Source organism: Rousettus aegyptiacus, unplaced genomic scaffold (genome assembly GCF_014176215.1).
Source record: "Rousettus aegyptiacus isolate mRouAeg1 unplaced genomic scaffold, mRouAeg1.p scaffold_m13_p_2, whole genome shotgun sequence".
NCBI lineage: Eukaryota > Metazoa > Chordata > Mammalia > Chiroptera > Pteropodidae > Rousettus > Rousettus aegyptiacus.
The window spans coordinates 147,773,741-147,798,776 of NW_023416295.1; the positions used below are offsets into that span (position 1 = coordinate 147,773,741).

Here is a 25,036-nt window from a genome sequence, read left to right on the forward strand (position 1 = left end):
CCTAGTGTCAATTTATATGAGTTCATTCCATGAAATCAGAAAATTTTATTATGTATGACATTTTGCCTCTTTTGAAGAGAAGGCATGTATACTTTGAAAGTTTTAGGGAAGAGTTGTAATATAACTTTTTTCTTCTTCCCAAATACATTTAAAATGTTATCATCTCTCTCTGACAAAGAAAATGAAATAATGCTTCTCTTTTGAAGGCAATAAAAAGCATCTGTAATATAAATTACTTTATTGCTCACAAGAAGAATTCTAATAACAGCACAGGATGTTTTTTAAAAAGCATTTTAAATAAATTATAATTTCAAATTTGGAATCTGTCAGCCAAACACTTGATTCACCAGTCACCTTGCATATTTGAAGATTCAATAATCTCCAGATGTGTCTCAATTAGACCAATAATGAGTGATGCAGTACACGTCGACTCATGTTTTGCAACTTTCACAGCTCACTTCTAATGCCTTTATTCTGCTTATATATTTTGAAGAATTGTTCATCTTTTTGTATATTTATGAGTGATGTTATATAAAGATATCACATAATGTAGAGCTTTTCAAAACTTTTTTACTTATTCAGAAAACATCGTCCCTTATAACTTCAAACAACATGCATAATAAGTGCCTAAACTTCTGTGCTTTTCTTTGAATTCTACAGGTATTTCATTAAACTTCCCACAATGTCAAGACTTTTCTGCAGGTCAGGCCTTATATTTTGTTGTAACTTGCTACAGAAAAGTTTCTATACCCTTATGTATATCCCAGTCATTTTTTCTACTTTGATGAAATTTAGAAGCTTCCTTTAAATCAGGATATAGTTTTCGATTTTCAGTGGGTTCCATACACTCTTAAGTTGTTCGTTCCCTACACTGTTTCCTCATAAAGTATCATTGAATAGGCTGAGGAAAAATGACCTCATTTACTATATTTGATGATATTCTTGTTATTTTTTCATTTAGCATTGAACGTATTCTTTTTATAGAAAACCTGTTTGTAATTCTTAAGTTGGAATATTTCTTCTTTGTCTTTCATTCTAATTTAATCAACCATTCAATCAGTCAGTAATTCAACAAACATTTATTTAGCCCCTATTCTGTTTAGCTGTTATGCTAGGTGCTAAGAACGTAACAGTGAACAAAATAAACAAAAATCCCTTCCCTCATAGAGCTATCATGCCCTTTTAATATGAAGCAGTTTTTTAAGAAATATAAGTTTTTAACTATAAAATTTAGTTACACTCTTTTCTTCAAACTTTTCTGAGAAAAGTTTCAATTCTTCAACGATCACAGTTGCCCACAAAATATACTTTAAAGTCACAGTAATTTAAAGTATATGTTACAACCTTCTTGTATTCTAAGTTTTTCCAGGGCTTTCTTTCTAATGAGAAACACCTTGTGTTATAAATGTCTCTTATTTTATCTAAATTGTTTGATAAAACAATTGACAGAAGTAGCAGAATGTGCTACAGTTTTATCATTGAAAACATAAATGTTAATATTTTTTAAAACATAGTACTGTACCTTTAAGTTTGGTACTTTAAGATAATCCGGGTTGATATTTTGGGTGCAGAGATTACAAATTGTCCTCCAATATACATTTCCCCCTTTGTCCTTTTTGGGTTCTTCTTTTTCACTGGCTAGAATGTAGATAAGACATAGAAGTGTAATCAGCCATATTGAATCATAGGTTTGAAGCCACCTGGTGACTATGGCCCAGCAGCAAGACAGAAGGCATTTGGATCCTTGATGCTTATGAAGCCATCATGTCAACCCTGAACAGATAACATTCAGATTCTGTTTGCCTGAAAGAGAAAACTTCTATTTTCTTTAACGTATTGTGTTTGGAGATTTTTGTTAGTTACACACAAACCTAATCCTAACTGACACATAGTCTATGGTGTATTTTCATAAATTTAGTAATCTGTGCTAGATCCTGTGTAATTCTTACCATTCTGGTTATTTCTTGAAAATGATGAAATTTTCAGCTATGTTACATGAGTATTATTGGCGACAGGATGATTCACCAATCCAACTCTTTTTCTGAAAAATAAAAACACAAACATTTGTTGTGAAATTACTTTCACACAACTGCAGATACCTAGAAAGGAACCAAATCAATGATATAGCCAAAATAGCAAATTACATGTGATAATAAAATATCTGTACAAAGAAAGGCAAAACTACAAAGGTGAGTAACAAATATTTTGGTGCAGGAAGCCAATGCCAATCAGGCAGAGAAGAGGCATGGCTATGGTGTTTGATTAGTTGACTCACATTAATTTGCCCATAACTTTTACTTGTTTTTATCAAATAGGATATTGAAAAAATGTTCATTTCATAAAAACACAGTAGAAAGAAAACTATGACTTGTGTTTCACAATTCATGTAATTAAATTGATGTAACTGTTTCCATTCATCACTTTCCTTAAATTTTGCCTCCCCTCACTTTTCTGGGGAATCAGAATTCACATATTCACCAGCCTTTTATTTTTCTTTCTTCTTATTTTTTCCTTTTGCTTGATGCTATCTTATGCATGAAATTATATAGAGGGCTCACCTTCATTTTCTAACCAAGATCTCATACATTAAAAATCAGATCCATCATGTGTCATACAAATATCATATAATATCGATTATTTTTTCAAATTCCAGTGATTTACAACTGCTGCTTAATTTCCTGAGAGCATTTTAATTCTGGGTGGTTAGCCCTACTTGGACTGCTACATTATTTAATTGATAACACTATAGATTTACAAGCAAAAGCAGGCCTTGGATAGATACATCAAGTCTACAAAAATAAAGAAAACCATCAAGTTTAAAAATTTGATGTCAGAAATGTCTCATTTAGTTTAAACAAACTACTACAAAATAATCCTCTAAAACATGTAAAGAGCCAAGCTCCTAAAATTGAAAATAACATCTAGATGAGACAGACAGTTTATATTCTGTTGGATGGTGAAATTAAATAACACTAAGGCTCGAAATATACTTATATATGTAAAAAGTTCAGTTCCCAAAACAATTATGAAATATTTATACCATCTCCAAGGGAATGGCTGGAATATAAACAAAATATCCTATTTGAAAGAGCTTCAAAAAAGCATTTCTATTGTTACAATTAACTAACTCTCTGAAACTCTGAGGACATTACAAATCTATTGTAGAAGATTATGGTACATGATAAATTAAGATCAGAAATTATATAACCATTCATGATTATCAATAACAAAACTGTTCAAGAGATTCACATAGAAAAATATGCTTTTAGTTTTGATGCAACTGAGCTTAGCTCAAACCTTTTTTTAGCAAAACAATATAGAAGTTCAAGTTATATATTAAATCTCTATTTCTACTCAAAATTTTAAAATTTAATAGACTGTTACAGCAGCATAATATAATATGTAGAATTAATACAATAATTCTATAATAATACCCTAATATAACATCAAGTAATAATATGATCTGAAACTCACTTTTCTATAAATGCAGAATATTAAAGTTGTATTCTTTATTTCAGTTTTTCATCACTACAATTAACTTTTTCTTTTTAATTTAGCAATGCTATGTACACAATGCAGTACAGAGAGGCAGGATGGTATTGCAGCTAATAATGACTGGTCAGACTGTCCTGGGTTCAATTTGAAGCTCTGTGCCTTCTGTATGATTTTGAGCAAATTGCTCAAAATCTCCACTTGCCTCAATATTTAAAATTAGTCTATGGCCATGCTACCCTGACCAAGCCCGATCCTGTCTGATCTCGGAAGCTAAGCAGGGTCGGGCCTGGTTAGTACTTGGATGGGAGACCATTCAGGAAGACCAGGTGCTGTAGGCATAAAAAATAAAATAAAAAAATAAGGGATTGTAAACTGACAAGGTCCTTGCAATCAAGGGTTGCCTCACCTAAAAAATATATATATATATATATATGTTTATAATACACACACACACATATACACATATATACACATATATATATACATACCTATGTGTACATATATACATATACATACCTATGTGTATGTATATGTATATATGTATAAATGTATGTGTATATATGTATATGGTATATACATATATGTGTATATGTATATGTATGTACATGTACATGTATATATATATATAATGAGAACAATAATAATACAGTATTTCCTTCATAAGGTCATGCAAGGTATAGCTTGCAAGGCTCAGAGTTTCAAATGAGAAATGGGCACAAAAATCCAATTGTAGCCTCAATTATTTACTCTCTTTTTTGTCTTTGAGTAGCAGCCCAAGGGGTAAAAATAAGAACATACGTTTCTGGCTCACTTGCTACCTTCTTCCTTCTCTTCATCCACCAGTGTTCTTGATACACAGAAAGGAAACTTAAGGAATTTGAAAAATCTTATTTTCCATGTTAGAAGCTATCACATTATCCTACTTGCAGCACTGTCTTAATCTTCTCCAGGTCTGATGAATTCTTGGGCCAACTTGAATAAATGTCATACACTTGGAAAGCTCAAAAAGAATGCATATTTAAATTTTTCAAAGTAAAGAAAGAAAAGCTGAATAACTGAGTTGGAAAGACAGGAGGTAATATTGCTATGCTCTCCTAACTGGTCAAAGAATGGTTAGGAAATGGTACTATCTGGATCTAAAGCCCTTGCCAAGCTGACCTTGGCAGATGCGTGAATCAGTTCTTTATTAGCTCTGTCATCCACACTTTGCTTTATAGTTTGATGTATCTACTCCTCCTCCAGCCACAGCAGAAGGAAGTGCTGAAAAATCTATAAAGAGAGGCTACTTAACAATTGGTGAGACTCCCTGGTAGATGCCCATGGAGGATTTCCTTCAACTCTTTATGGTTTCTTCCCAATATATTGGAAGAGTATCTAAAAATAAATGATTCTTTTCAATTTTTAAAATTAATTCTACATTAGGTTCTGTATTACTATGAGCTTTGCTACTATTTATGGAGAATTCACATCTGGTTGCAAGCAGCAGCCTCATTGATTTAACCTCATATAGCCTTATTTAACTGCTAGGAGACTCGTTTATATCAATACTTCCTTATACTGTTTGAGGATTATCAAAGATTTATGAATTTAATTTAAAAAATTTCAATCCCTAACCACACTTTTTAAACACCTTCTAAAAATCAATTATCTCATTTTCAATTAATTAAACCAATTAAACCATGAAAAATGTTCCTCTTGATCATATCTAAGCAGTTCACAGACTTGAACAAGAAGCTGATTTGGGGCTTCCATGTGTTTTTTGTGATATGCAGAACATTCATCTCTACCTTGCTGTTCTATGTATTAATCTTCATATTTAAAGGTAAGGGGAATATACATTACATATTAAAATATATTTTTAAATTTAAATTTTGAATTAAGCTTTAAAAAATTTTATATTACATCACAGTAAAATGTTTAGTTTGCAATGGAGCAGTTCCAACATGACACTAAGAGCATTTAGCATTTTAGCAAACCAAATCTTGTCAAGAATGTCAATATTATCTTCAAACTTCTTGGAAACCACAGGGCTTCAGCCTCTCTTTTCAGATTAATGTGATAGCTTGTTAAATATCATTCTTAGAAAAATGATTCTTTTTAGCTCATTTTTAAAATCCATTTCTAGGGTGATAAAGATGCATTCTTACCCTTGCTTACACTGGATCATACTTTTACCAGATCACAAAGCCCAGGCAAGACCCAGATGTGTGCCAGCATGTTACCTTCTACCTAGAGAAGCAGATATAACTCCTCAACTCTCAGTGTGCTGCTTCTTTGGAGAGAAAGGAAGATGGGATGGCAAAGGTGGCCAAAGCTGAATACCTTAAATGGTCAGGTGACCTCAAATGGGTTAGAGTAGCATAAAAGAATACTGGATTAGCAGCAAAAGAAGATGGAAATCTGAATTATCTCAGCAACAACATTTATTCCCTAGCTTTATGACTCTGCTAGTCTCAATTTATTCTTATATAAGAAAGCAAAATCAACATGATGAAATACTAGAAGCAGCAGAGGACATAATGAGAACATACAGGAGGGCAGTAATTCAGGCCAAGTAGAGGAATGAGCTGTAAAAAGTCTTTCCCAGAGGAGTTTATGCTTTAAGAAAGGAATAGGGCTCAAATGGGTGAAGATGTTGGAAGTAAGACGTCTTAGACAGAAGGAATGGTACATGTATAGAGTTATTATAAAGATTAATGAGATGATATTCAAAACACTTATCTCCAGTGCTTAGTACTCAACATTAATTATTTCTCTTAGTCCAACAAGATAGAGTTTACTTTTGATCAATGTGCTGCCGACCCCATCCTTAGCACTCCAAAAGAGACCATCTTAAAATTATGTGAAAGCATAGTGAAGGCTGGCTTTACGGGCATAATACCCGTGCTATTGCACAGAGCTCCATACTCAGAAGGTCCCTGAGCTTGGTTTAATGCTCTGCTGCCACTATCTTGAAATGCTTAATAATCTTTAACAAGGTGTTCCAGGTTTTCATTTTGCATTGGGCCCCACAATTTATGTAACCAGTCCCGGATATAGAATCAGAAAATCAGGTTTTATGTTGATCAGACTGATTCACATCCTGTTTTTCTTACTTTCTACCTTAATGAACTTCTTGAGTTTCTTTTTCTATAGCTTTAAAAATGGAAAAACCTATTCATTTGTGAGCATCAAATGAATTATAATTGTAAAAGCAGTTTTGTTTTGTTGATTATCATAGAAACAGGACAGCAATTGGTCAGCTACTGAGACTCTTGTGTACAAAGAAGTACTATTGGAATTATTTTAAATTTCTGGAAGTTAGTATATGACTACTTCCCTTTCTTCTCTCTCTTCTTTTCTTTATTATTCTCCCTTCCCTCTCTTTCCATTATGTAACCATGCTTGATCAAATCATTAGCCATTCCTTGGTGATTAACTCAATCTCTAGCCCTTCTCCCTTCCTGAAGGTAGTGAGGGACAGTGGGAAGAGGCTGAAAAGTTGGTTTCACATAGTTGGTTTCTCTGGCAACCAGTCCCCCCACCATCCTGAAGTTGTCTAGTGGTCCACCAAGGTTCATCTCATTAGCATAAATTCAGGTATGGTTGCAAGGGGTTTGTTATAAATAGCGAAGATGCTCCTCTCACCCCTATCACTCAGAAAGTTCCAAGGGTTTTAAGAGCTCTGTATCAGGAACCAAGGAGGAAGACCAAACATTTATTTCTTATTATATTGCAATATCACAATATTGTGGGGGGTAGGGGGAGATTTCTTTGCCATTTTGCCTCTTTCACTCCTCTGTGCCAACAACCACCAATAAGTTCCCAAGCTGTTCTGTTCAGCTAAGTTATTTTTCCTTCCCAGGTTGTACTTTAGGAAGAGAACCAATGGTCTAAATCTATAATCATTGCAAATATATGTATCTATATATTGGATCTCCCAGTGTAACCTTGTTTGTTCAAAGGTAGCTCTCTATATGTAATCGTGATCAAACATACCCCCTTGTCAAACAAGTACTTACCATTAACTTGATCATATATAAGGCATAAAGATATCTCCTTTCTCAGATTAATTTCAAGGAATTCCACTGGAATTTCAGGGTTGAAAAGCATCTTACAGAACGCAAATACTTGGGACACTCTCTGCAATTTAAGTTCTACCCACATTTTTTAATCAGAACAATAGGCAAGAGAGAAAGAACAACTTGCTTTTATAAGTTTATCTTCAATTCCTGGTTGTGAGAAATAAAATTCTGAGATGCCAGGAACAAAAATATATGACTATTGATTTCACAGCCCCATGCACTTTAAAAGTCACTTTCTGATTTCATCAAACAACTGTCAAATAAGGGTTAAGAATCATGCGAGAATGGAATTAGTCACTGTTTGCTTTCATTTTGCCTAGATTTTTTTGACAGGAAAGAATAATGTAGCCTAAAAGGAATATAAACGCGAATGAATGCATGAAGTGGGAATGTATCATTCATGAGGAATGAGACAGTTCTATCAGAAACAATGAGAATGACTGCTATACAATTTATAAATTAGAAGCTTACACATTATCTTATTAAATTTCATTTTTAACATTTAAAACATTCAGTGTCCTCAATTTAAAAGCCCTAACTCTAGAGGTAAAATCAATGTGGTCAAAAAATAATTACTTGAGAAAACATAATTTATCAACTATGTATAGGGCAGATAAACCTCATTTTCCTCCTAGAAAATGATTGCTTAGAATGTTCCTCCTTTAAGAGCCCAAAGGAATCTCTAAATATAGCATTATGTGAACTTATTCAATATAGAAAATACACAAATTAGGGGTTCAATATAGAACCCCTAATTTTCTATATTGTTTCTATATTGTTTTCAATGTAGAAAACAATATAGAAAACATACCTACACACTCCACTCATCTATCTATACCTATATTTATATCTACATCTATATCTATATTTGTATCTATAGCGATACAAATGCCATACCAAATTTATAGCCTTTACCATTTGAAGCAAGGAAAATGCCTTTATACAATAAAACAAAGGAAAATGACAAGTCATTTTCAGTATTTGATAAGCTAATTATAGATTTCTGAGATAAATACAAGATTATAAAAGCAAGGTGTCTTTCTAATACTGTAAGTTCTGAAACATGAGATCAACCAATGACTAATGGCTGGATAAAAATCATGACTGAATAAATGGGATGATGGCCAAAGAACAGACGTCTGAGAATAAAGAATAGTTAAATGCCACATATTTGGCTTAATTAGGGATGCACTTTACTTATTTTCCAAAATATCGGATTCATTCAATGAATATGTGAAGACCTACTGTGTGCTAGGCTTATTGTTCTGTTTGCAGCAAGTCCACGGTAAAACATAGGTGCCAAAATCTAATCTCTTCCTAAAAGATTTTGTTTAATTCACTGCTGATCTTATGTTCTTTTTGGTGGTGGTTGTTGAAATTGATAAATGTTCACCACATTCAGTAACATTTTCCAGACTTCCAGACTAATGAATTCATAGCATACACACTCTCATCTCCTTGAAAACATAATTTTTAGTTTTTTGTTTCCAGAGAATACAGAGTATGTTTATTTTTAAGACGAATTGATGAAATAAGAAAATGATTGCTTCACTGAATAGTGTAGCCTCAAAGTCACGGATAATCTAGAGAACAACTTCAGTGACGTGCTTCTTTTTCCACAGGGGCCTGTTCCAATTAAAATGAAATCTACTCTCCCGTAAAGCTCTCTTTATCCAGCTAGCACGTACTTAATGAGAACTCTACCACCTGCTCTCCCCTGATCAAATAGGCTTTCAGGACAAATTCCTACACTTTTGCTATTTTAAATGTTGACTTTGTAATGACTTTTTGAATAAATATTTTAAATGATAGCCTTATTTCTTTTTACTTGTTCTATATTTTACTAGAAAGAAGAGAAATTATTTTTAGAATGTAATTTTCTAGTTTTCTTTTACTATTCTCTGCAGGTATTTGTTTTTCTACATCTGCCTTGTCTTTACTTGAGGACAAGGATCATATTTATAGTTTTATGTTGCACTACAACTAAAATATCTTTTCAAACCATAATTCATTTGTTTCCTACTCCTCTGGAGATTATATAGATTTATTTAGACATGTTGACAAGTACACCAATTTAATAATATTAATATAGACCATAGTGATTTTATAATGTGCCAAATAGCCAATTAATTAAGGTTTCCTAAGATGGAACTTTGGAATTGGAGTTCTCTAAATATTAGTCTACAGAGATAGCTTGTGAAATTAGATTGTGGATATACACTAACTAGTTTTAAAGGCTCAATAAAAAAATCTTATTAACCTTAATTCTTCCCCAATTATTCAATGCTTCATTAGGTAACTGGACTACTATATCCATTCCTAATAAAACTCTATTGACATCTCTCAATTTGACTTGAATTCTTCAAGTTGCCCAAGGTCATATAGCCAACAATAACCTAGAAGTGGGCTCAGATCTATATAACTAAAAAGCTTACACTTTCCACTCTCGCCAGAATTATATCATTATTTGTTCTCTCACTTCCACCCATGACCTGCTTCTTTTCTTGTATTTTATACATAACTTAATAGCAACTTATGCTACTAGGTCAGAAATCCAGAAGCCGTTTGAGACTTTTTTTTTTCTCTTTCTCAGAGTCCATTTATACTTGGTCTGGAAGATCAGTAGAGTTACCTCTTTAACATTCCCAGTATCTAACTGTTTTCATTTCCACTTCTACTGTCTTAGATAAATCCCTTATCTTTCCCCCAAATTAAAGTTTTCCTACTTCTTTCATCTACCCTCTATCATCAAACCTCCATGTCACAGACAAATTTTCTAGAAGGCAAAACTAACACACACCCCACCACCACAAAAATCTTGAGTGACAAGATAAAGTTCGAATTCATTAGTATGTCATCTATTGTTCTCTATGATTGAACCCCTGCCTATCTCTTTTTAGTCCTTCCTGACATACCACATCCCATTCTTTAGTCTATTATCATATTAAACAACCTTCTCTTCCCTGAACATATCAAGGATTTTTATATTTCTGCAACTTTGTTCAGATACTCCCACTATCCGAGTGAGCTCTGCTTCCCCTAATCTCTTCAGGTCAAATGGTGCTTCCTCTGTGAATCCTTCTGCGACTCTCTCCTTTAGGGACATTGTGATTGGAGAGCCCAGCATTAATCCCACCACAAATTATTGGCTTAAATCAAGATAAGCTCATTCTTCTTTCTATATGGCTTTAGGATGATGTATGACACAACTCTAGGCAAACTTAGTTCCCCTATTACCTTAAAAGATTGATACCTTTTACAAAGCACTAAATTCTTTAATGGCAAGAAATCTATCATATTCATCTTTGTAGTGGTCATATATATAATTCTTACATAGGAGACACAATCAGATATGTAATTGTTTATATAGTAGGCACTGTCATTTAGTAAGCAGAATCACAATTTCATTTGTCAGATAATAAACTGTCATTTAAAGACTCACTCATAGTTGCAACTGTTATGTAGTAGGCACTTAAATGTTGATACAAATTAATATTTGAATAGCAGTATTTATAAAATAATTTATATAAAGATACAAGTTACTCAACATTTTTTAGCATAATGCACTTTTACTACACTGTTACCACAATTGTTTTTGCTTAGTGACTTTATCCAATATTTTCAGGTTCTTAAAACTACTTGTTGTAAACTTATTTTTCAGACAGCTCTGGCTTAAAAAAATCCTCTCCATCGTATACAATTATACTATTTTTTGCTTTCATGAAATTCTATAGCTAAATCAGAATTTGTCATGTTTGCTTCAGTATATTTTTTTTAGAACTTTGTTGAGGTATACAAAATTTAAAAAAATACTGCACATATTTAATGTACACAATTTGGTGAGTTTAGACATAAGCATGCACCCATGGTATAATCGCCACAATCAAGGTAATAAAAATATCTATCACTTCCGAAGTTTCCTGGTGTCCCTTTTTTGTCGTTGTTTTGCTTTGTTTTATCTTTGGGTGAGAAAAACACTCAACATGAGATCTGAATGAACATTTGTTACTCTGAACAAATTTTTAAGTCCACAGTATGGTTTTATTGACTATAGGCACTATTTTGAACAGCATTTCTAGAACTTATTTTTCTTGTGTAACTGTAATTTTATAGTCATTGAATAATAGCCTCCCATTTCTACCTCCCCATCTCCTGGGAACCACCATTCCATTTTTTTGCTTCTATAAGTATGACTGTTTTAAATACTTCATATATTGGAAACACACAGTTTTTATCTCTCTGAGACTGATTTATTTTACTTAGCATAATGCTAAATTGGAAGCCTGTATACTGTTGGTAGAAATGTAACATAGTGTAACCACTATGGAAGACAGTATGGAGTGCCCCCCAAAAGTTGAAAAATAGAGCTACCATATTGATCTAGCAATCCCATTTCTGGGCATATATCCAAAAGGACTGAAATCAGGATCTTAAAGAGATATTTGCACTTCCATGTCCACTGGGGCATTATTCACAATAGCCAAGATATAGAAACAACTCAAATATCCATTGACAGATAAATAAATAAAGAAAATGTGAAACATATATACAATGGAATATTATTCAACCTTAAAAAAATCCTACCAGTTGTAACAACATGGATGGATTTGGAAGATATTAAGATTCAGTGTATTCTTTAAAAAACTGATTTGACACTATGTTGCCCCATCGCAGTTAGTGGAAGTCTAGTTACTGCAGAGCCTCCCTGGCACAGTGATATTGCTCTAAACATTCATTCATTCAAATAATAATTTGTGAGCTCCCATTATTTGCTGGCCAGGAATGATGGGGTGGTATAGATGATATTTTGGATCTCAAATTTCTTACAATATGAAATCTGAGAAAGAAACAGAACAATTTTGCATTAGCATAACCACATAAATATTGGAGATTGATATACCCAGATTCAAACTTCAGTCTTAAATTTCTAACCACCAGACTGTGAGCAAGTGACGGCATGTCTGAGATTCTCAGTTTCTCCACCTGTAACCTGGGGGTAAACAGTAGGATTATTACCAGATTATGCCCATAAAAAAATATTTCTGCATTGTGCTTGACCTTTAGTAAGGAAGCGGTAAGCAGTCACATTACAATGAAAGTTTTTATAGGCACAAGAAAGACGATAGTTGAAGGAGGAAAAAAAAAAGACTTTTTATGGAGGGAGTCTCACCAGAGGTTAGACTTGAAAAATTACTAGAGTTTTCTAGGCAGACCCGGTTGGAGAAAGAAACACAGATGCTGACACGAGCAAGAAGCAGACAATAGTTCAGGATAGCCAACATTCACATCAGCAAAGTTCTAATGCCTCATTGTTGGGCATTTATGTGTGTCACTCAGTGAAAAATAGATGAAATTTATGAATAACTCAGGAAGGTGACAGTGAGCTCTGTCTATCTAATGTCCAGGCCTCAAATATATAGAAAAGATGGAATGCTGTCATCTAGCTCTCTTAAGATGGGCCACCTGGTATGGAGTTCTGTGTCACATTAGTGAATAAACCTTCTTTAGACTCCTAGAGTGCTGACTTGCTGGGTTTGTTTTTCTATTTCTTGCACAGTCTCCAGTCTTCTCCTCTCAAATACATTCTCCACTGTAACCAGAGTGGCCCACCAATCTAAATCGGCATCCTAGCAATTTTGACTACAGTATTTAAATCTTTTTAATTGTTTCTCATGACTTTAAAAAAATAGAATTTCAATTTCTTACTCTGGAAGGAAAGGCAGGTTCAAATGTCTTTTCCTTCCCTGATACCCAGCCTGGATTGAGTCCCCCAACTCTGTGATCCCTTACAACTTGTGTCCAAGTTACTTAATCTAGCACCTCAATCATTTTTAAGTAATCCTAGCTCATCTACTTCTACATGTTACCTAATCGATGTGCCTGGTGAATGAAAAGGAACTTGGAATATGAACAATTATTCGAACATAGAGTTCCCAGAAAGTCATCTTAATATTGACTTATAGCCTCCTGAATTAAAAATATTTTTCATTGACCATATCTATGTAGGGAAATAATATATCTATATAACTATAGAAGTAAAGATATATGGAGATCTCTCTCTCTATATAGATAGATAGATAGATAGATAGATAGATAGATAGATAGATATATGGCTCTGTCTTAATCAAGTTGGCATAGAATAGGTTAAAACTGGGTCTTGTTATTGGTTTTATTCCATTGATTATGGTTAATAAGAAGTGTAGAGAAACATGACTTTGTTTACAGCTATCATACTATCATGAAACATTTCAACAACCAACATTTTCACATACATTAAAATGCCTACCATATGACAGATGTAGGAGCTTTAGGGAATCTCACAAAGTGAATAGCCTTGTTTAGTAACTCCTATAATACTTTTCTTCTGATAATACCATTTATTTTGAAATGACAAAATATGGTGAGTTCTAAGATCTCCCTATTGCATTTGCACCTCATTATCTGCTGAAAAGAAAAGAGCAGTGTGCCTTTATCACAATTTGGCCTGTGATCAAATGCAATGCTAGGTATTTGTTGATAGACTTTGGCAGTGGTCCATCCAGAAAGACCTTAACTATGATCTTGGCAACAAATATTATTCGTTTTGCTTCATAATCAGTTTTGCCTTCAGGTGTCTAACGACTTGATTTTACCTCAGTTTTTGCTCCATTTGTGTAAGACTTTAGCTGCAGCCACCAAATCAACCTGATACAATCTCTACTACTCTTTCTCCTCATAGTCAGAGCCATTCTCTATTTTTGTCCAATAGCTTTCTAGGGAATTGCATGCGTAGAAGCCAAGTGCATTGACTACTTTGTTTTCAAACAATCTTCTGAAAATCGCCTTAGTTTTTCTTTGCTTGCTACCTTAGTGCTTCCATGTGTGTGTCTGTGTGTGTGCATATGTGCGTAGTATTGTAAATTTCTAAACATAATTAAGACCACCACTAATGTCTCCCATTAGTATCTCCTCACTGAGAGAATAGTGATATAAGAAATTCCATCTACATCAGATTGCAGAAAATATTTATCTATTGAGTGTAACCACAGGCTGGTCTGCCCTCTTGTTTTTTTCTTAGGATAGAGGAAAGTATGGAAATAGTATTCCTACAGGAAGCACACAGTAGTTCTTCCATCTCTAAATGAGGGCTTCGTCTGCTTTCCAGCAGAATTTCCTCAAACTGCCCAGTGTCAGGTTCCACCTTTGGATATAGCCTAATTTGGATAGCTTCCCCCAGAGGTATTCGATATTATACATATCTCGTAATTTTTAATCAATATAAATTTGTGATAACTTGTAAGTGAACACTCACTTTGAAATCAGAAAGAATTGAGTTTAAATCTCAGGTCTGCACTGAAATTTATTAATATGGCAATGATGATACTGACCTCATATTCTTTTAAAGAGTAAATGATAGAGTGTATATTGAATATACTTGGAACATAGCAGTATTATGAGATGTTTTACAGTCTATAAAATGTCTTTTTCTTAAAATGGAATATGAGGGGACGCTTTATTTTTTAAGTCAGAAAGCATAAAGGCAAGTGAGTTTTGTTCATTAAGGCTAGAAGTTACTTTGAATCTTAAGTGTTCTAGGGATTCTAAGTAATTATAAAAAATGCAGCAAACTTCCTTCATGGTCTTGCAGTCACTGTTATTGAGTAGAGTATGTAGCCAGAAGTGATGTAGAAACAGTCTCTGAAGCTAGGCTACCACTTCTTGGGCGAAGAACTTCCCTCTTGTGTGCTTTAGTTTCTTTATCTCTATCATAGGTTTGATAGGAAGATTTAAAGAGTTGACACATTACAGTATGCCTGGAACATAAAACACTCTTAATATTACATTAAATATTATAATTAAAGCTCAATAAGACCACTAAGGCAGAAGATGAACAGGGAAGTAAAAAATAAAGGTGTCACGCTGGACCTGAGCACCAAACTTTTACATCAAATGATGAAGAATGGTTGTGCATATTCGACATCATAAAATTTCATTAGTGCATACATCATATAATCCTTCTTCCACAGTGGTGTCTTGCTTAGCCTTTCTTCCCAATAATTTTTCACATATAAGGCACGCATCCTCTAGCACACACGCATTTGGTCCACACTGGCTCAGACTTGAACATTCCCTTAGTATCTTTTCTCTTGCTTGTTTTTTATGATGGCTTAAATGTAAAAACCTACAAGAATATTTCCATTTTGTTTTATACCCTTATTTTTTGATACAGTCTAAATGCTTTATTTCAAACATTTTTGATGAAACAAAAATTCCAAGTTTTTAGGTATTCCTTCACACCCCATTCAAATCATTCCCAAATCATAAAGACTTCTGATTCTTAAACGATTCATTCTAAAAGAAAGAAAAATACAGATCAGTATAGAGAAAAAGACTCAAAAACATATATTAGTACAAGTGCTTATCTTAAATAAGTTTTGCTTATACATTTTGTAAAATTACAGTTATCAAGAACCAGGAGATTTTACTGATAGCTTTTATTCTATTTAAATCCAGTAGCTCAATTATGTGTCATAATAGTGCACTTTTTTCTTTACTGTAGATAAGTCAAGACATGACTTATTGGGAACAAACTTATTCTTAACCATAAGCAGCTAACTTCAATTTTACTTAAGAGAACCACCAGTCAGGCAAAATTTAAAGGAACTGACGAAGACCAAGCTGAATACTCTTAAGATCCCACTGCTGGATAAGGTTTATTTTAAAAGAATGTAGTGTCTTGGTTCAGATCTCTAAGATTGGAGTTCTATGACAGTTGGTAGTGATTCTACCTTCCCCTTTTAATGTCCTGATTATATTTTTAAGTCACTTTATCATGCATTTTATTTTAATGAGTAAGCCCTAGGTCATTTCCTGTGCCCCTGCAGAAAAGGTACACTCATGAGGGTTGTGAGAAGTCTGGTCAGGAGGGCAATACATTTCTTGGTAAAGGCTGTTTCTAAGATATATAAATAGAAGCTTTTCCAGGACTGCAGCTTGATGCTATATTGGGAATCATGTAACATTTACAATATACTTCCGTGCAAGACAATCTTGTGCTAAAGCATTGCTAAAAGAGACAGTGCCTTTGGAGTTCACCATATGTGATATTCAATGGAACTGAAAAGTCCAACTCTTATCTTAATCCTCATTTGTTATTATGGTTAGTAGCTTACTGGTTTCCTGCTTTGTCCAACTACCACTGTAGTATTTTGCTCATTAGAAGTAGATAGTAAAAATTCCTTTCAAAATACCATTTACTTAATCTGTAGCTAACATGATAAAATTTAAATTAGTGTTTTTTGTTGTTGTTGTTGTTGTTTTTAAGGAGGATGCAATCCTAAACTCTTTTTGAATGGAAGAAATACATTTAATTCAAAAATGGAAAAAAAATTAATTCAACTATCTAAAACTATGTCATGCATAGATCTAAAAATTTTCATGAAGAGCTAATAAAAATGTCTAAAATTCTGAATTTAGATACTCATTTTAATATGAGTTTATTATAAATATTTACTCATTTCTTTTCTAAAGAACCTGTATATCTCAGTATCTAATTTTTTTTAACAAATTCTAGACTATGCTTGATATTTTAAAATTTTCTAGAAAGAAATCTTATAATTCATATGGAAAACAGATGTGCATAATTAAAATGTTTGTGAAGCTCTCTAGTTAAAATAGTTTTATAACCTTATATCCATGTCTCTATGGATATATTTCCCTAACATTCTAAATTTCATCAATACATTTTAAAGTTATAAATAATTCTTAACTTGAAGATAAAGAAAAAGAGCAGCAAAATGATGCAACATATGAACTGAGGATCAAAGATGAACATAGGCTTATTGACAAAATTCTTCTCAAATACATCAAAGAATTGACAAGATACCCCAAGATTTGCTACACCAGGATCTGAAAGAAGACAAGAAACCAGATATATAAGCTCAGGCACTCAAAGCATAATAAACCTAAGATTACTAGCTACTCCTGTAGGAGAAGTTGAAAGGCTGAGCAGTGCTCTTGGTGGCCTATGGGACTGAGAAAATGCTAGTAAAAAATCAAGAACTTGAAAGGAGAGGGAACACTGATAATTTACCCATTACAAAGGAGTATACATATAAAGTCAGCTGGAAGTAAGGAAACCCTCTTTTGAACAACCCATCATCTACAGTCCAAGAAAGTTCAATCCTCAAATTTTATTTCAAGTGTTTCTGGACTGGTAAGATGTCTTTGTGACTTGACAAAGCAAAAGAATATACTCTCTGAAGGATATCATGTGAAAGTTATCAAATTTTTTTCCAAACGAATTTTGATAAAATATTATCAGAAAGTCAAACAAAATCAGGTACACAAGGACAGGAAATATCATGAGTAAAAACTAATATACACACAAAACGAAGACCCTTGCTTGGCTTGAGGGTTCCCCTACTTTGCTCTGGCAGAACTAAATCATAGCCCCACTCACTGCTAAGTGCAATTCCCAGGCCTGCCTGACTAGAAACCTGACCAGAACACTGGGAAGCTGTATAGCCCAGCAATGCTTGAGCACAGAGTCCATCAGACAGAGATGATAATCTACAGAGTAAAGCCAGTGGCTTTGTTCATCGGGGTACTAGTGGCCTGGGTTGGCTTGAGTCAAGACCACCAACAAGGAGCCTTACTGGCATTGGAACTCATTCTGTTTTGCCTGGGCAAGGAAACTGATTTGTAGCCCTGCCCATTGCTGAACACAGCTTGCAACTTGTCCTACTGGGAAACCTAACCAGAGCATATAGGAAGCTACACACCCCATCCAATGGTCCTGCTTAGACTGGCACTTGAACGGAAAGCATAGCTCATGGCTTTTCCCATCTGCAGAGGAAAACCAATGTCCCTACCTGGCCAGGGAATTCAGTGCATGGTCTTGTCTAATTTGGGTCCGAAAACAATGAGCCATGCAAGTCCTGGGCTCATCCTGCTGCCCCACCAGGACTGGCAGGCTAATTCAAAGCCCCAGTTACTGTTGAGTATACTATGTAGTCTTGACTGTAGAGTAAGTCTGACCATGGAACCCAGGCAACCACAGAGCCCATCCTACAGCCTCTCTCATGCAGGGAAGATTGCCAGGAGTCCTATCCAACTGCTCTCAGCCAGAGGAACTTCCCCACCCCCCAGTCCCAGAGCTTGAGACAATGACCTCATCCCAAAATAGACCCTGATAATAAGCCCCACCCGCCCAAGGACATTACTAATAGACATGTCCAGAAACCCAAACTGAGCTGACGTGAAGAATTGTTTCCACCAAAGCAAACTGAGCTGAGTGAAGAATTGTTTCCACCAAAGCAAACCTGCAAAGTCTTAAAAAGGAGACCACTTATTCAAACGTGCATATACCAATGTAAGAAATCAAGGATCATGAAAAACAGGTAAATGTGACACTATAAAAGGAAGCTAATAAAGTTGTAATAACTGACCCTAAAGAAATGGATATCTATGAACTGTTAGACTGAGAATCCAGAATAATCCTATCAAAGGCATTTGGAGAACTACAAGAACACAGAAAAACAATTAAATGAAATTAGGAAAACAATGCTTAAACAAATGAGAAGTCCAACAAAAAATAGAAACCATCAAAAGAAAAAGAAACAACAATTAGAAAACTGAAAAATACAGTGACTGAATTGAAGAATTTGATAGAGAGCTTCAAAAGATTCTGCTATACAGAAGAACAAATCAATGACCTAGATGATAGGACACCTGAAATTATCTGGTCAAGAGAGAAAAAGAAAAAAAATGAATGAAGAAAGCCTATGGGACTTGTGAGACACAATAAAAAATAAACAACAAATAAACAAACAAACAAACAAAAATGATATCTATATTATGGCAATTCTAGAAGAAAAAAAATAAAGAAAGAAAAGGGAGCAGAAAGTACATTTAAAGCAATAATGCCTGAAAACTTCCCAAACCTGGAGGAAAAAATAGACATCCTGATCCATGAAGGGTAAAAGACTCCAAATAAGTTAAATCCAAATAGGACTGCACTGAGACATGTTATAATTATTGTCAAAAGTCAAAGACAAAGAAAGAATTTTGAAAGCAGCAAGAGAAAAGGGAGCAGTTACGTCCAAGGGAAGCCCCATCTTAAGATAAATGAAAATGGAAATGCAGAATACCAAAACTTATGGGATGTGGCAAAAGCAGTTCTAAGAAGAAAATTCAAATGCCTACAAGAAAGATCTCAAATAAATTAACTCTATATCTTAAAGAACTCAGAAAAAAAAAAAAACAGCTCGAAGTTCGTAGAAGGAAAGAAATAAAGTTTAGAGCAGAAATAAGTGAAAAAGAGAACAGGAAACCACTAAGACTCTGAACAGCCAAAGCAATCCTAAGAAAGAAGAACAAGGCTGGAGGCATCATATTTCCTGATTTCAAATTACTTTATGAATTACAGGAATCAAAACAATATGGCACTGGCATAAAAATAGACACAAAAACCAATGGAACAAAATCAAAAGCTTAGAAATAGACTCATGAGTATAGGGTCAACTAGTATTTGTCAAGAGAGCCAAGACTACTTAATGGATATAATATAGTCTCTTCAATAAATGGCATTGAGAAAACTGAATATTTACATGCAAAAAAATGAAACGGAATCCCTATCTTAGACCACTTATAAAAAATAAATCAAAATGGATTATAGACCTAAATGTAATACCTAAAACAATAAAACTCCCTAGAAGAAAGCATAGGAGAAAATTTCCCTGATATTGATTTTGGCGATTTTTTTTTTTAATATGACACTAAAAGCACAAGCAGCAAATGTAAAAAAAATAATAATAATAAGTGGGACTATATCAAACTAAAAAGCTTTTGCATAGCGAAAAAAAATGATCAACAAAATAAAAGAGCAACCTACAAAATGAGAGAAAATATTTGCAAACTATATATCTGATAGGCAGCTAATATCCAAAACATATAAAAAACTTAGTAGCAGAAAAACAATCCAATTTAAAAATGGGCAAAGGACCTGAATAGACTTTTTTCCAAAGAAGATATTCAAGTGGCCAAGTACATAAAAAAGGTACTCAACATCACTTGTGGTTAGGAAAATGCAAATCAAAACCACAGTGAGATACCAATTCACACCTGTCAGAATGGCTAGTAGCAAAAACATAAGAGGTAACAGATGCTGATGAGGTTGTGGAGAACAGAGAACTCTTGTGCACCACGGGTGAGATTGAAAATTGGTAGGGCCACTATTGAAAAGCACAGGAAGTTTCCTCAAAAAAATTAGAAATAAAATTGCCATATGATTCAGCAATTCTTTTTCTGGGTATATATTTGAAAGAAATAAAGTAACTATCTTGAAGAGATACCTGCACCCCTATGTTCATTGCCACATTGTTTACAGTAGCTAAGACATGGAAACAGCTTGAATGTTCAACAGACGAATGGATTAAGAAAAAAATACAATGAAATATCATTCATCCATTAAAAAAAAAAGAAAATCCTGTCATTTATAACACCATGGATGAAGCATGAGAGGATTATGCTAACTGAAATAAGTCAGACAGAGAAGGACAAATGCTGTATGATCTCACTTATATGGGGAATCTTGAAAAAAAAAAAAACTCTTAGAAACAGAGAGCAGATTGGTGGTTGTCAGGGGCAGGAGATGGGGGAGAGAAGATGGATAAAAGATGACCAAAGGGTACAAACTTCTAGTTATAAGATGAATAAACTCTGGGCATGTAATATACAGCATGGTGACCATAGTTAACACTACTATACTGTATACTTGAAAGTTGCTATAGGAGTAGAATTTAAGATCTTAAAAGTTCTCACCACACACACACACACACACACACACACACACACACACACGCACACAATGATAACTATATGGTGGTGGGCTAGGCAGCTGCTTTTACCCAATTATTGCTTTTCCCAATTTTTTCCTGTCTTACAGCCATTGAGGGCCTTCCTTTGAACAATGTCCAGATTACTCACAGTGAGGCTGGATTACAGATCTACAGAAAGAGGAGGTAGAATGGGAAATCCATTACTTGTATATTACCTTATCACATTTGTCTCCAAATAAATTAGCTTATAATTCTTATGTACACTGCCACACTTTCCAGAGAGTTGAACGAATGGTAAATACAAAATATGTAATTTTAGTTTGTTGGTTGAATTGATAAATACACCTAGATAGAATTCATGCCTTTTTCATGTTCAGCTTTTCTCTCCTTGAAGGAAGGTGATACTTCTGACCCTTTTGAAGTTAATGGGCATAAATCTTTCTCTAAAGAGCTACACAGACTACCAGTGCCTATTGGATAATTTCTCTGCTCAGTGACAAAAGGAAAGAAGATACAAGAGAAGGAGAGAGAAAATTCTTATGTACTTCACATCCATGAAAACATATTCTAGTTCCTTTCTGGCTGGAAATAGAGAATCAGGCACAGTGGTGTTGAATCTATAATTTTTTGACATTTCAATTAATTCAAACATACAATAACTACAGTTTACAATATCTTTCAAATAGATTTTACGACTCACTGATGTTGTAAAATATCCTTATAAATAGTTCTTTCGTTATTATTAAAAGTCTTTGACTACGTTAGACATTGATATACTTACTATATGTGACAATCAGTGTGAGATCCCTGAATGTTGATCTAGCATGGAACATAAATCACATATCATTCATTACATGAATGAATAAAAATATGAATTCTCTACTCATTTTCCAAATTATCAATGGATTAGCAGATGGCAAGAGCTCAGATTTATCTAAAGAGCAGCATTTTTTAAAAATCCAAATTATTAACTAATATTCTTAGATCCTTAATTGAAACTTTAAGGCAAAATAATGAAAACATTTTTGAAAATAGTATAAAATAAATATATAATGTCTTTCATACACATGAATGTAGATGTTTACAAAGTAAGGAAAATCTGCTATGCAATTCTAGGGAGATAAAAAGTAGAATGGCATTAGTAAATATGGGAGACACAGAAAGTTCCAATAAAAATTTTGAATAAACCTTTATATTTTAGAGAACTAATTTCAAAGTCTGATGAACTATTTTAGATCGTTAACTTCACTTAGTAAATTACTATTTGCAAAAAAGTAATCATTAATGTATGTGAGCATCTAATAACTAAGCATCCATTGCAAATGATACTAATTCTAAGAAAAAAAATCCTACCTTTTATTAATACATTTTTCCAAAAAGAAGGAAATGAAAACAATCTCCAGCGTGAATTTTGTTTGTTGCTTTTATCCTCTCCACTGAATTTATTTTCTTTCTGAATCCAGATATTTAATTTCATCAAACCAGATCAGTTTCATCCATATACTAGATTTTGAATTCAATACTGGATTTCATGTAACCGATAATATAAATGGGCACAATAAAGCACTAGAACTTCTCAGAGAAACTCTAAAATAACAAAATATAAATCACAAATATAATTATTTTGCCTTTACACATTGAATCATTTTATAAATATGGATTTTTATTCCAAATATTCTGATTAAAATTTATTATATTTGTAATTTTGTTGAAAATACTTACTGGGCCAAGTTCTCTTTGGTGCCAAGGTCGCTCCCTAATAGTAAACATAACAGTTCCAAAAAGTGGAGTTCCAGTAGCTTAAGAGAGTTAACGCTCTTTTTGAAGAATTAGCTTAAATCCAAAGAAAGCGCAAATTAATAATGTAGAGTTTTTCATTAAATGTAAATTAAGAAGAGCACTTTGGAGGCTTGGTACAGAGAAAACCAGGTTAACAAATATCCTTTCATTTGGAAATAATAAGCATTTTAAAACCAATAAAGTTCACTTAAATAAATATATAAAGTCTATTTGACCATAGATTTTGGAATGTTTTTAAAATTAGGGATTTTAAAAAACCCAATACGTAAACTTTTGAATGCAAATACATTTTTTTCCCTCAGACTCTTAAAGCAAACTATTTCCCCCCTAGATTTTGTGTATCTATGCATACACAAAATGCTTTCAAGCTGAATCTCAGTTATTCACAATCTCATGTGTAGTTTGCATGATGTTAATGAAGTTACTTACTCAACCTGTGGTCAGGATGCCAACTCACCTCCTGTCCTCAGGGACCTTATTTTCTTTCTTGCAAACTCTCCTTTATCTTCAACATCAGCCAGGTTAGCATTTCTAACTGCTCCTTCTCTGAGGGAAGAGGAGCTATATAGAAAGAGCAGCAGTGGCTACGTACCCAATGCACAGGGAATTTCTCCAAGATCTACTTCCTAAGATCTACTTGAATGCCTTTTATGACAGCTTTATTTACTCTGTTTTTATCCTATTGCCTTGAATCAGGAGTCCCCCTTTAGATTCATTAAAGTTGAAATTCTGCCTGCCTTTGATTTTCTCTTCCCCACCCAGAAGACTTTTCCTGTGTTCTGCAGCCCAAAGGCTGGTCCTGCCCATCCCTCACTCAACTGGCACTCCCTGATTCTTGTACCTGTGGCATGGCCCGGTTCTAGTTGGCCTCTGGTTATCCACATACGGTGTTAGCCAAAACTAAATATTTTCTTAAAGCTTTTAAACATATTCAGGTCTGCCCTATCCAAAAAAGAAATCTTCCATTACTTATCCCAAATCCTTTAGTAGTCTCAAATCCTTTCTTTCTTTCCTCTTTTGATCAAACTCCTTGAAAGTGTAACCTCCTCTCAGTTTCTGCTTCTCTACCTCACAACTCCCACAATCTTGCTTTCTATTCCCAGCAGCACATTGAATTTGTTCCTACTAAGAATGCCATCAGCCTAATCACTAGTTCCAATAGATACTCTTCTGAATTTATTTTAGTTAAACTTTTTGTGGCCTGAGCACCCAAAGATGCTACTTCTTTCTTGGAATTCTCTCCTATAAGATGTATGGCATTTCTTTCTTGTGACTCCTTGGTGGTGGGGAGTGGACAAATGGTCTCCAGCAATATAAATCTTCATATGAATTGTAACATCTAGCTTCTCAGGAGTACCACATGTTGAGTACAAAGCAGCACAAAACTGCACAAGCATGCTGCATTGGTGTTCAATATCCCCTTGTTCAGTTTTATTGGAGGGGTAAAGGCTGAGGGGCCAGGAATTATCCCAAGTTGGTTATATACCTTAAGGGCACATAAAATGGTCTGAAGCTTAAGCCATATATCTAGCCCTTACCAGACAAGTTGCATGAAAACTTCACCTAGAAGATCACCTATCCAGTACAGGATTTTCCTGCCAGCTAAGGCATATATGATCCTTAAACTTTCCCGATGGAAAATGAGGGGAAAAAAAAAATGGAGCAACAAGTAAAAAGTGGGACAAACTAAATTTTTGTTTACAGGGAGTTTTCAGAATAGTTGCTGAGACCCAGGGCTAAAAGTTGGCTATGTGAGGAAGTGGTTGTAATAATATAATGTCTCCCAAACCCACCTCAGGACAATATAATGGAAGTGTGTATGGGCCTGCTTTACCTTCCCATTGAAGTCTCTTTCAG

At 34.0% G+C, this 25,036-nt stretch overlaps 1 long non-coding RNA gene and 1 pseudogene across 1 annotated transcript in view; one reads left to right on the forward strand and one right to left on the reverse strand.

The window, feature by feature from the left end:
* Positions 1-25,036, reverse strand: part of LOC118613694 — a 391,478-nt gene that overhangs the window by 123,252 nt on the left and 243,190 nt on the right. The window contains exon 4 of the long non-coding RNA XR_004955705.1: positions 1,950-2,041. This is a non-coding gene — a long non-coding RNA (uncharacterized LOC118613694). The remainder of the gene's footprint in view (positions 1-1,949; positions 2,042-25,036) is intronic.
* Positions 3,715-3,833, forward strand: LOC118614314 (annotated as a pseudogene).